Here is an 11,118-nt window from a genome sequence, read left to right on the forward strand (position 1 = left end):
TTATGTCTCACTAAGTCTACAACTTAGCGTGTAAGTATTTTTACACGTAGGTTCAAAAGAGTAAGAGGATCAAGATTAGGAAAGTGTTGAGCATCATATCTTCATTCAAAGATCAGATCAAAAGTAAATTTACAGTATGTATTTTGGTTAGGTTAAAAGTGTCGGCATGTACGAAAGTGTAATTTATGCATGCTCTGGTCAATTTTGTAATGCTTTGAACTCAAGTATGTAATTATGGCTTTTGTGTTAATAAAAGTTTAAAATTCCGTATAGTTTTTATGAATGTACATGTTTTGAAAAGTCAATGTGACATCTCGGACTCGTATCCGGGTCGAGTACGGGTTGGGGGTGTTACAATTATATAGATTTTATTATCTTTCAGTTTATGTTAGAGACAAAAATATAACTGAAAATAATAGTGGCAATGCCTTTATTCAATAAAACTAGTAAGAAAATGTATTATTACAATCATCTTATGATTGGTCTTTGAGCATATTCTAACAAATAACACATGTAATAAAAATGAAAAAAAAAATTCATGCTTATATCTTAATTGCAAATGCTATGAAATACAATCATAATAGAACATGTAATACAAATGAAATGAATGACATGCCTATATCTTAATTGCACATGCTATATCAAGATGTCAAATTATATTCATATATGAATATAATGTATAACAAACCTTTTAATATGTAATATGTATGAGATTATATAATAATATAAATATTTAGTTAAAAATAAATCCCTTCAAATTAATCATTGATATCTTTAGTGGTGTGAGCAAGAAATCGAAAAGTTTGGTACTGGTCAAAATCACATCAATATAATTTGAAGTCAATTATCTGTAGGAGCCTCTGAAATAGAAAATTGAACCATCTGTTGTGCTCTCTAGATCGAAGCAATGATTTCTCCATAAAAATATCTGTGTCAAAGTTTAATAAGAAGCACATTTTATCATGAGTATAAGTAACAATGATGGGATATGTTTAGTTTGATTGGACCTGGGAACTGAATAAGTCATCATAAATAAGAATACTACACATCTTCATTTTACCTTACTGTGTTAAGTTACTAAGAATTTTTCAGGAAATGAAATATCAAAATACCTATGGTTGCCTGAATAATGGAATCACTTCTTTTATATATGAAATCTTGAATAGCTCTGATTACAAGTCCCTGATTTCTATTATAAAATATTTGAATCCTAATGGTCGTAATGTATCAAATCTTGAATGTTTGATTTGATCTGTTAGCTACCGAAACCCTATGAATTGGGATCTCATTTCTGAAACCAATTTGGAATTGACTGAAGTTATGTCTTTCCCTTTATTATAATTATCAAATACTTATGAGTCGTAAATTTTCCCTTAGGGTGTTCCATATGCATCGAATATTTACTTTGATTTAATACTGATACCATTTTCTCTAGTTTTAAAAGTATGATTATGTTACTTTAAATAAAAACATAATCTCTGATTTATGTTTCTTGAAATAAAATATGTTAAAAACATTTTGATGTTTCGATATAACAAATTAAATTAAAAGAATTTTAATTTTGAAAATGATTTTTCTAAGCATATTCGATATATGAAATCGAATATCAAAATATTACTCAAATTATTTCAAAGTTCATTTTAAATCCTTACTCAAGTGTAAAATTAAGTTTTAATTTTAAAATAATTTTAAAACGATTTTACAAAATATTTCAAACCATTTTAAAGCCAAAAATTCCAGATTGCTCAGAGGGAACCGATTCCCCCCAAGGGGGTACCGACTCCCCCTGAATGGTTTGGCTCCGAGAATTCCAGTATGCTCGGAGGGAACTGATTCCCCCCAGGGGGTACCGATTCCCCCCACTGTGCAACGGTCCAAATATTTGAATTTTACACTTAGGGAACCGATTCCCCATTAGGGGTACCGATTCCTCCACGCTCCAAGCAGAAATATTAATTGTTTTCACACTTAAACGGCTCCAAAAACTTCATTAATGATCCCCAACATTCAGAAGTGATTCAAGGTGTATTTAAGCAAGCTTAGAAGCCATTGATCAACAACAAGAAACATCAAGCAACTAGAATCAAGAGAGAATCAAAGAGAAAGTATAAAACCTCAAGTTTGATCATTTCAAGCCTATTTTTCATTCAATATTCATTTTGGTTTCAAGAACACTTATTGTGCTTAATTGTATTCATTCTTGAGTGTTCTTTTCTTTGTTCTAGAATTGTGCAAACAATTTACCTTGTGAGGATTTCCTTGTAAGTTTGCAAATTTGTATTGTTCTCTTTGGGAGAGAGTGTTCTCAAGAATTTGGGGTATAATTCTTGAGGGTTTGTAAGGTTACTCTTTGTCCTCAAAAGAAAGACAAAATAGTGAATTTGTGGAAAATCCTTAGTGTGGATAGCTAAGGTAGTGGACGTAGACTTTGGTTGAGAAAGTCGAACCACTCTAAATCGCTGTGCAAATTTCTTTCAATTTTCTGCAAAAGCTTCCACCAAAATTTTAATTGCCAATTCACCCCCTCTTGGCCATATTCGTCAATCGATTAACTCAACAATTGGCATCAGAGCCTAACTCATTTGAAGGTTTAATCGCCTCTTGAGTCGATTCGGGAAGAGTTACATCGATAATCAAAGTCATCAATGGCCTCTACTTCAAACTTCGACTCCGGTCTCGATTCGATGCCCGTTAACAAGCCTCATTTCTTTAATGGGGCTAACTATGCCTATTGGAAAAATAGAATGATGTACTTCATTCAAGTAAGTGACATGGGAGCATGGAATGTCGTAGAAGAATGATACTTTAAGCCTCTCACTCATCCAAGATTATGGAGTGAAGGAGAGACAAAAATGTTCCAACTCAACTCCAAAGCCATCCATATTATATTGTGTGCTCTTGGACCAGATGAATACGGAAGAGTTTCATCTTGTACAACCGCCAAAGAAATATGGGACAAACTTCAAGTCACTCATGAAGGTACCGATGAGGTAAAGAAATCTAAAATTAGTATTCTAACGCATAGCTATGAAAATTTCAGGATGAAACCAAATGAAGATATCAAAGCTATGACGGATAGATTCTCAACGATTGTCAATGGTCTCAAATCATATGGAGAGATCATTTCAAATGAAAAGCTTGTGAGGAAGTTAGTTTACTCCCTTCCAAAATCATGGCAATCAAATAAGACGGCAATCATCGAGTCTAAGGATCTAACGTCCTTAACTCTTGAAGAGCTAATCGGTTCACTCCTCACTCATGAAATGATGCTTGAAGATGAGGTGGACCTTGATAAGATTGAAGAAACACCAAAGGAGAAGGAGAAGAAGAAAAATATTGGAGTTGCTCTCAAATCCACAAAAGATGAGAGTGATTCGGATGAAGATGACGATGACGAGGAAATGGCATTGTTTGCCAAACGGTTCAGAAAAATGATGAGACCTTACCAAGGAAGAAAATTCAAACGAAATGAAGGCCTCAAAAATGAACCAAAAGAGAAGGACCCAATCATTTGCTATGAATGCAAAAAGCAGGGGCATGTCAAATATGATTATCCATAATTGAAGAGAAAGGGTCAATCAAAAATTAAGCACAAGGCTCATGTGGCTACTTGGAGCGATGAAGAAGGTTCCGATGAAGAGGAACAAGAAGTAACAAACTTGTGCTTGATGGCATTCGGGGAAGATTCTAAGGTAACCTCTAACTCATCTGATTTTGATGATATATCCTATGATGAGCTATTAGAGGAATATAATGGGTTGGCTTCGGATTATGAGAAATTGTTTTTAAAATATAAAAATGATATTTCAAAATTGAAAAATGAAAACAAACTCATATCCAAAACCAACAACGATCTTGAAAGTAAAATTAAAGATTTGCAAATCAAACTAGAAGAGTTTGAAAAGAAAAATTTGGACTTGCAAAATTTACTTTCAAAGGTCAATGATGATCATCAAAAGAAAATTGATGATCTTAAAGCTTCTTTTGATAAAGTTGGAACAAAACGTTTTGAAAATGGAGAAAATTCAAAATCCAACTTTGTTAGAAAAAGTTTTAAAACATACAATCATAGAGGTCCCCAAAGAACCTCTAATGGAAAATTTGTTAGAAGTATATGAGTTCCTAAAGAGCTCATTACCATTAAAGATAAGGATATCCTACACAAATGGATACCTAAGGGGACTAGGATTTTGGAAACTAATGAATATGGACCCAAAAGAATTTGTGTACCAAAAATTAGAAATTAATCTATGTTTGTAGGAAAAGGAGCATTGCTACAAGGCACGGGAAACAAATCCAAATTCATGGTACCTTGATAGTGGATGCTCAAGACACATGACCGGAGACAAAAGCTAGTTCATTGAGCTTAACGCCAAAAATGGAGGAGAAGTGACTTTTGGTGATGATTCAAAAGGTCACATTGAAGGTATTGGTACTATTGGTAATACCTCTTCTATACAAATTGAGAATGTTGTATATGTGAATGGATTAAAGCATAATCTATTGAGTATTAGTCAATTTTGTGATAAGGGGTTCAATATCATGTTTGATATTAATGGTTGTAAAGTCATTGACATTGCATCTAATCAGATTATGCTTGTTGGTCATAGAATAGGAAACATATACATGGTGCATTTAGATTCTATTGGTATGACTAATTTGTGCCTAGTTGCTAAGGATGAACATGATAGTTGGTTATGGCATAGGAGACTAGGACATGCTAGTATGAGTGTTTTGCAACGGCTAATTCAAGGTGATTTAGTTTGAGGGTTGCCTAAGCTTAAATTTGATAATGATAAAATCTGTGATGCTTGTGCTAAAGGAAAACAAAAGCGAGTTTCTTTTAAATCCATTAATGATGTATCAACTAGTAGAGTATTACAATTGATCCATATAGATCTTTTTGGGCCAACTAGGACTACTAGTTTGGGTGGAAAACAATATGCATTTATCTTGGTAGATGACTATTCTAGATATACTTGGGTTTTATTTTTAAGCACTAAAGATGAAGCATTAGAACATTTCATCACATTTTCAAAAATAAATCCAAAATGAAAAATGTTACTCTATAACTAGTGTTAGGAGTGATCTATTTTGCGTGCGTTTGAGCCTCCCGTGTATAATATTACTTAAAAGTAATAGCCTTCAGGTGAAATTAAAGTATCGAGACCGATATAACAAAGTATTGATACATATATAAAAGTTTATGATATTATCATTATACCAGTATAATTTTACCGTGTACCTTGTAAATTTAACTATTACTTATACAAAGCTCATAAAGGGTTATCAAAATGTTGGATTTACACAAAGACATACACTATAAGAAAATATACCTTTAATGACACACGAACGATGACACACGCTAATTTATGACTTGCAAAATAGGTGTGTCATAAAAAAATGTCATGTTTCTTAAAATATGAACAATTTATGACTTACAATAATGTGTGTCATATTTAATAGTCATAATCCAAAAAATTTGTAAAAACACGGAGTACACTTTTAATTGTGTGTCATTTGTAAAAGTCGTATTTTAATTTCCCCCCCCCCATTATTTTCATTATTTCCCGCTTCCCTTTGTTTCTCTAGAAAATTAAGCATTCAAACGACAGAAACTAGATAGAGAAAGATCTAGACATGTGTTTTTTATGCTCTTCTCCTCAGCATGTTTTATCTTCTGTGATTTGTAACTTTTATCTAAAGTTTTGTCTCTTTGTTGCTTCCCTTTGTACCTTAGCTTCTGTGATTTGTAATCTTCTGGCAACATTCGTTTCAATGGAAGAAATGATGAGAAATGATCAGACTTCACCAGATATTCAGGTCAACACATTTTCTCTCCTGAATTTTCTATTAGTTTCATGCTTTACTTCTTCAAGTTATAATATGTTATGTCTGTAATTTTTTAGACAGAGCTCTTGCTCTCTTTTTCTGAAGCTGCTAAAGGATGCACAATGGATCTATGTTTTGATGCATTTGTTCCTTGTGATTCTTGTGGTAAGTAGAGTAAAAAGATTGCTTGAATTATGACACATTCAAGAATCTTACAAGCACAAATATAGTAAATTACATGCGTTAATGCCCTTCTACTTCTTAATTTATGTTTGTCCAAAATTGTTCTGTATTCTTGTTGCTAATATTTTATAGCATTATGTTAAATGTATTTCTCTAATCTTTCCATTTTTGTGAAGGATTTCTTCCTCCGGCTTTTATATATGTAGTTTTCTCATGCCTTGTTTATTTCTTAATGCAGATGGGTGTGGCTATCCACCAAATGCCAAAGTTAAAGTTTGTCCAATTTGCAGAGGCAAAGGGACTGTGAGTTTATAAATCCTCCCAAACGGGTTCACTTTTTGAAGAGAATACATGTTACCTTTTATTTATTATACTTTATTGACTCTTTAACTCTTAACAAGGTTACAATTCCTCCTTTTACATCAACATGCAACACTTGTAACAGATTAGGACGAATAATCAAGGTCTGGTTTCATTTTCAACAAAACCACAATTTTCTTTTACTTGTATATCATATTAACAATTAACATGGTTTTACAAATATGATTCAGGAATACTGTATATCATGCCAAGGATCCAGGGTTGTTGAAGGTGTTAAGCAAGTTAAAGTTACAATACCAGCAGGTAGATATTAGTTGCTTTTCTTTGACAAAAAACTTTTTCAAGTTCAGAAGATTTGAGACGTAGCTTTGATTCTTAGCAGTTCATATAAAGAAAGGGTTTCACAGGAATTCCTCATATGGTTTATCATATAGCCTTGAGATCAAATTCGTAGATCTTTTTTTTCTCTCCCCTCCTATGGTTGGTTTTTCAGATCTTAGAGTGTTATTTCTCTCTCTTTTTCAATTTTTTTTATTTTCTCGTTTCGTTTTCCTAATTTTTATTGCAATGCTTCGTTAGTAATACATTTTTAGGTAATTTACCCATCTTTATGAAAGTATTACTTTTAGTTTCTGCATTTTGCATGGATGCATGAATTATCAAACTAGTTATAGGATGTAACCTTTGTCTGCATAGGTGGCTACTTGACTGTCACAAAGAATATGTAGCTTAAGATTGCAGCATTAATTTTATTGACTCATTTGTATTTTTCTATAAAATGATTAGGTATGGATTCTGGAGATACAATTTGTATACCAGAAGCTGGTAATATTAAGTGACAGGGAAATCAACCTGGTAACTTGTTTATTAGGATAAAGATGCAGTTCCTTCTGTTGCCTTGTATCTTTAAGAAGCACATTACTGAAAGTAGGTTATGTGCAACTGTAGATTCATTTCTGGTTTTGAAAATTTCTGCTTATTAGTTTTGTTGCTCTACTTTTTCTTTGAGCTGGGATACATAATACCTTTTCATGAAACTAGAATATGATTAGCTTTGAAACTTGATTTGAGGTTGCCAAATTGGGTAGCAGAGAGGTAAATAATTAATTACTATTTGATGGTCGAGTTATATATCATCCTTGCTTCTGAACTTTGCTTTTATAAACTAGGTTACAGATGATCTTGTCTTTGCTAGAGATGGTACAGATGTTTATGTCAATTATAATATTATCCTTACTCAGGTAAGAATCTGGGCTATGCAAAATAATTACTGCACTTGACTATGTTCCATATAGTTGGACCAGATCTGATATTTCACCTACATTCAAAACATTTGATGCTGGAATCTTATTTTCTCTTTACTTCTATTTGTTCTTTGTTTCATGATGACATTTGTCTCACCCTGGTCATTTCTTTGGCTTTTACTGTATATTATCTCTTTCAGTGGAGATATCTTCGTTGATTTCTGAGTGTCCAAGCCTGCTTCCTTTTGAATATAGCTTTTCGTTGCCAAATAATCTTATAGATTAGCTAACAGAATCCAAATATTTCTATCTGTAATGAATGTTTGGATCTCTTACAGGCAATTCTTGGTGGTGAAGTTGAGGTGCCTACATTGTCAGGGAAGGTTCAAGTGAAAGTAATTCTCTTGGTTTTATGCAAATCTTTTATTTATTTGTGCATTGCACTTTGGTGAGAGTTACTGAAAGGAAAAAAAGAAAAGAAAAAAGAAAAAAAAAGTGTGTAAATCTTTCTTTATTAGAGGAGGTTGTCTAGTTATGCAAATGTAAGTACTAAATCTTTGAATGTCATTGGACATGAGCCTCAGTCTTGTCAAGAGTTGGGCATGTTAATGTGTAAAACCTGACTTGAATTTGTCATTTGATATAAGATAATCTGACCTTTTCTTTTTGGTCCACCATATAGAGATTCATTTTTCATTTATTAACTTTTAATAATCTACATGTATCATTGTATTCGGCAAAAACCATTTTGTGCTTTGAAATTATGGCGTTCTCATATACCAAAAGGATGCCAACATGGAGAACTTCTTGTTCTAAGAGGCAAAGGTATGTCTAATCAGTAATCATTCCCCTACTGTACCACCTCTCTCTATTTCTTTATGTTGCTTGAACATATTTTATTGTGCCATTCCTGCTACAAATGCACTTTCTTTGTGAGTTCCTGCAGGATTGCCAAAGCATGGTTTTCTACTATATCATAGAGATCAGTATGTCTGCTTACGTTGGCAACGTAAGCTTCCTTTAGCTTTTTCCAACTTACATTATTGGTTGGGTGTTTCTAAATTTATTACTGATGATGTTAAGATATATAGGTATGTTCAGGATAGCATTGTACTAAATTAGTCTATATGCTGTAACTTATCAAGTTATCATGTTAGGAACTAGGACGACTTATGTCTCTGAAAGGTTTTCGTTGGCTCTTAACTTGAAGTATGGCTACTGCGTGTTGTTTCTACAGATCGGAGATTTTGGATTATCAAAGAATGCATATGTAAAATTGGTCATTTTGAAGATGTTTACTCTTTGGGCATTTACTCATAAAGTTTTGAGAAGCCTTTCCTGGAGTGCATATCCGAGTTTTATGCAGCTGAAAGAATGAAATACATGCAACAATCAGATGTTCCAGATTACTTGAAGCATGTAGAGGTAGCTCTTCATATTTCACTTTCTCAGTTAGCAGTGATTGTCTGTATTTTGAATTGTGCATGTTTTATCCTTCTAAAAAGAATGTTAAATTTGTCACATTATTCCATACATTATTCCATATATATGGAATTTGAATGTTTATCCCTCTATAAATTTTATGTAAGTTTATGTAACTGTTTGTGTGTATTGATGCAGATGAGGTTACATGAAGAAAATGAAAGATGTTTACTCTACATGGATGCTATTACAAGAAAGCCACTTATAGCAACAGGAGAAGGGACACCGCAAAGAATACACAGATGATGACATTGATGATATTTTCAAAGAATGGGTATCTTATGTGGCAAATTTTATTATGCCTTGATATTTTGTATCGACATATGATTACAATATTTTTGATAACTTAATGTGAATATGTTGTATACAAATGGATTGCTTATATATAATATGATATATATTTAGTATTATGAGGCATTAAATGTGATTTAGTTTGATTATTTGTCAATCTACAATATATATATATATATATATATATATATATATATATATATATATATATATATATATATATAATTCATGAAATACAATCACGACACATGAATGTGTGTCATTTTCATTTATGACGGGGGCTTCAATGACACGCAATGTAAGTCATAAATGCGTGTCATAAATTTATGACACACAAATGTGTGTCATCTTCATTTATGACGGGGGCTTCAATGACGCACAATATAAGTCATAAATGCGCGTCATAAATGCGTGTCATAAATGCGTGTCATAAATGCGCGTCATAAATTTATGACGCATAGTTACGCGTCATCTTAAATTCATGTCGGTAGCTTCAACGACGGGAAAATGTGTGTCATCTGCACCTATAGATGACACGCAATGCGCGTCATTAAAGGGGTTTTTTCTGCTAGTGATATATAATGCATTTGAAAGATGTCAGGCAAAGGAAATCGTCAATTGGGTGTCAATGCAGTAATTGCTTACTTTTAACTGGTACTTGGATACTCTGATACTTTAACCTTGCCAAACATTCTGTAGAATAGAGTCTCCCACACTTCATGGACGGAACAGTTATGTAACTGGGATTATCCAGGTTAATCATGTTGACTGTATAGCCAATAAAACCTGGGGGTCCAAATAGTAAGCTAGGAATTGGTAATACAAGCTTCCTTTAAGGGTTTAGGGACTGAATCCCTCCAACGTAAGGAGTGCATGATTGAAAATTACATATAATAGTTGTATTTAGTTGTTGAAGAATTGTTCTTCATTTTATATAAGGATAGTTGTAATGATACCCGTTTACGTTTCGAGACCAATTAGTTAGATGCATGCAGTACCCTATATCCTCGAGGCAGAGCACAAGAAATCTGACACTTAAAGATTTACCAAGAGAAGTAGTTTTTTCTCTGCATGAAGATCGAACCTAGAATCAACATTGCAATTATGCCTATACTGCTGAAGAGAACCTGCTGAATGATAGGATTTGCACACAACTGCAAGCATTTTATGGGAAATCCTGAGATCTCTATTGTGTGCAAATCCTATAATTTAGCAAGTTCTCTTCAGCATGGTAGGCTTAATTGCAAAGTTGATTCTAGGTTCGGTCTTCATTTAGAGCAAAAACTATCACTCTTGGTAAATTTTTAAGTGCCAGATTTCTTGTGCTCTGCCTCGAGGATATAGGATATTGCATGCATCTAACTAATTGGACCCGAAACGTAAACGGGTATCATTACAACTATCCTTATATAAAATGAAGAACAATTCTTCAACAACTGAATACAACTATTATATGTAATTTTCAATTATGCACTCCTTACGTTGGAGGGATTCAGTCCCTAAACCCTTAAAGAAAGCTTGTATTACCAATTCCTAGCTTACTATTTGGACCCCCAGGTTTTATTGGCTATACAGTCAACATGATTAACCTGGATAATCCCAGTTACAGAACTGATTCCGTCCATGAAGTGTGGGAGACTCTATTCTACAGATTGTTTGGCAAGGTTAAAGTATCAGAGTATCCAAGTACCAGTTAAAAGTAGGCAATTACTGCATTGACACCCAATTGACAATTTCCTTTGCCTGACATCTTTCAAATGCATTA

General features: G+C 33.1%; 1 pseudogene; it reads left to right on the forward strand.

The window, feature by feature from the left end:
* The first annotated feature begins 5,778 nt into the window (after positions 1 to 5,778).
* LOC120145668 lies at positions 5,779 to 8,854 on the forward strand (annotated as a pseudogene).
* Positions 8,855 to 11,118: the final 2,264 nt, after the last annotated feature.

The sequence above is a fragment of the Hibiscus syriacus genome, unplaced genomic scaffold (genome assembly GCF_006381635.1).
Source record: "Hibiscus syriacus cultivar Baekdansim isolate YM2019G1 unplaced genomic scaffold, ASM638163v2 tig00110893_pilon, whole genome shotgun sequence".
In the NCBI taxonomy this organism is placed as follows: domain Eukaryota; kingdom Viridiplantae; phylum Streptophyta; class Magnoliopsida; order Malvales; family Malvaceae; genus Hibiscus; species Hibiscus syriacus.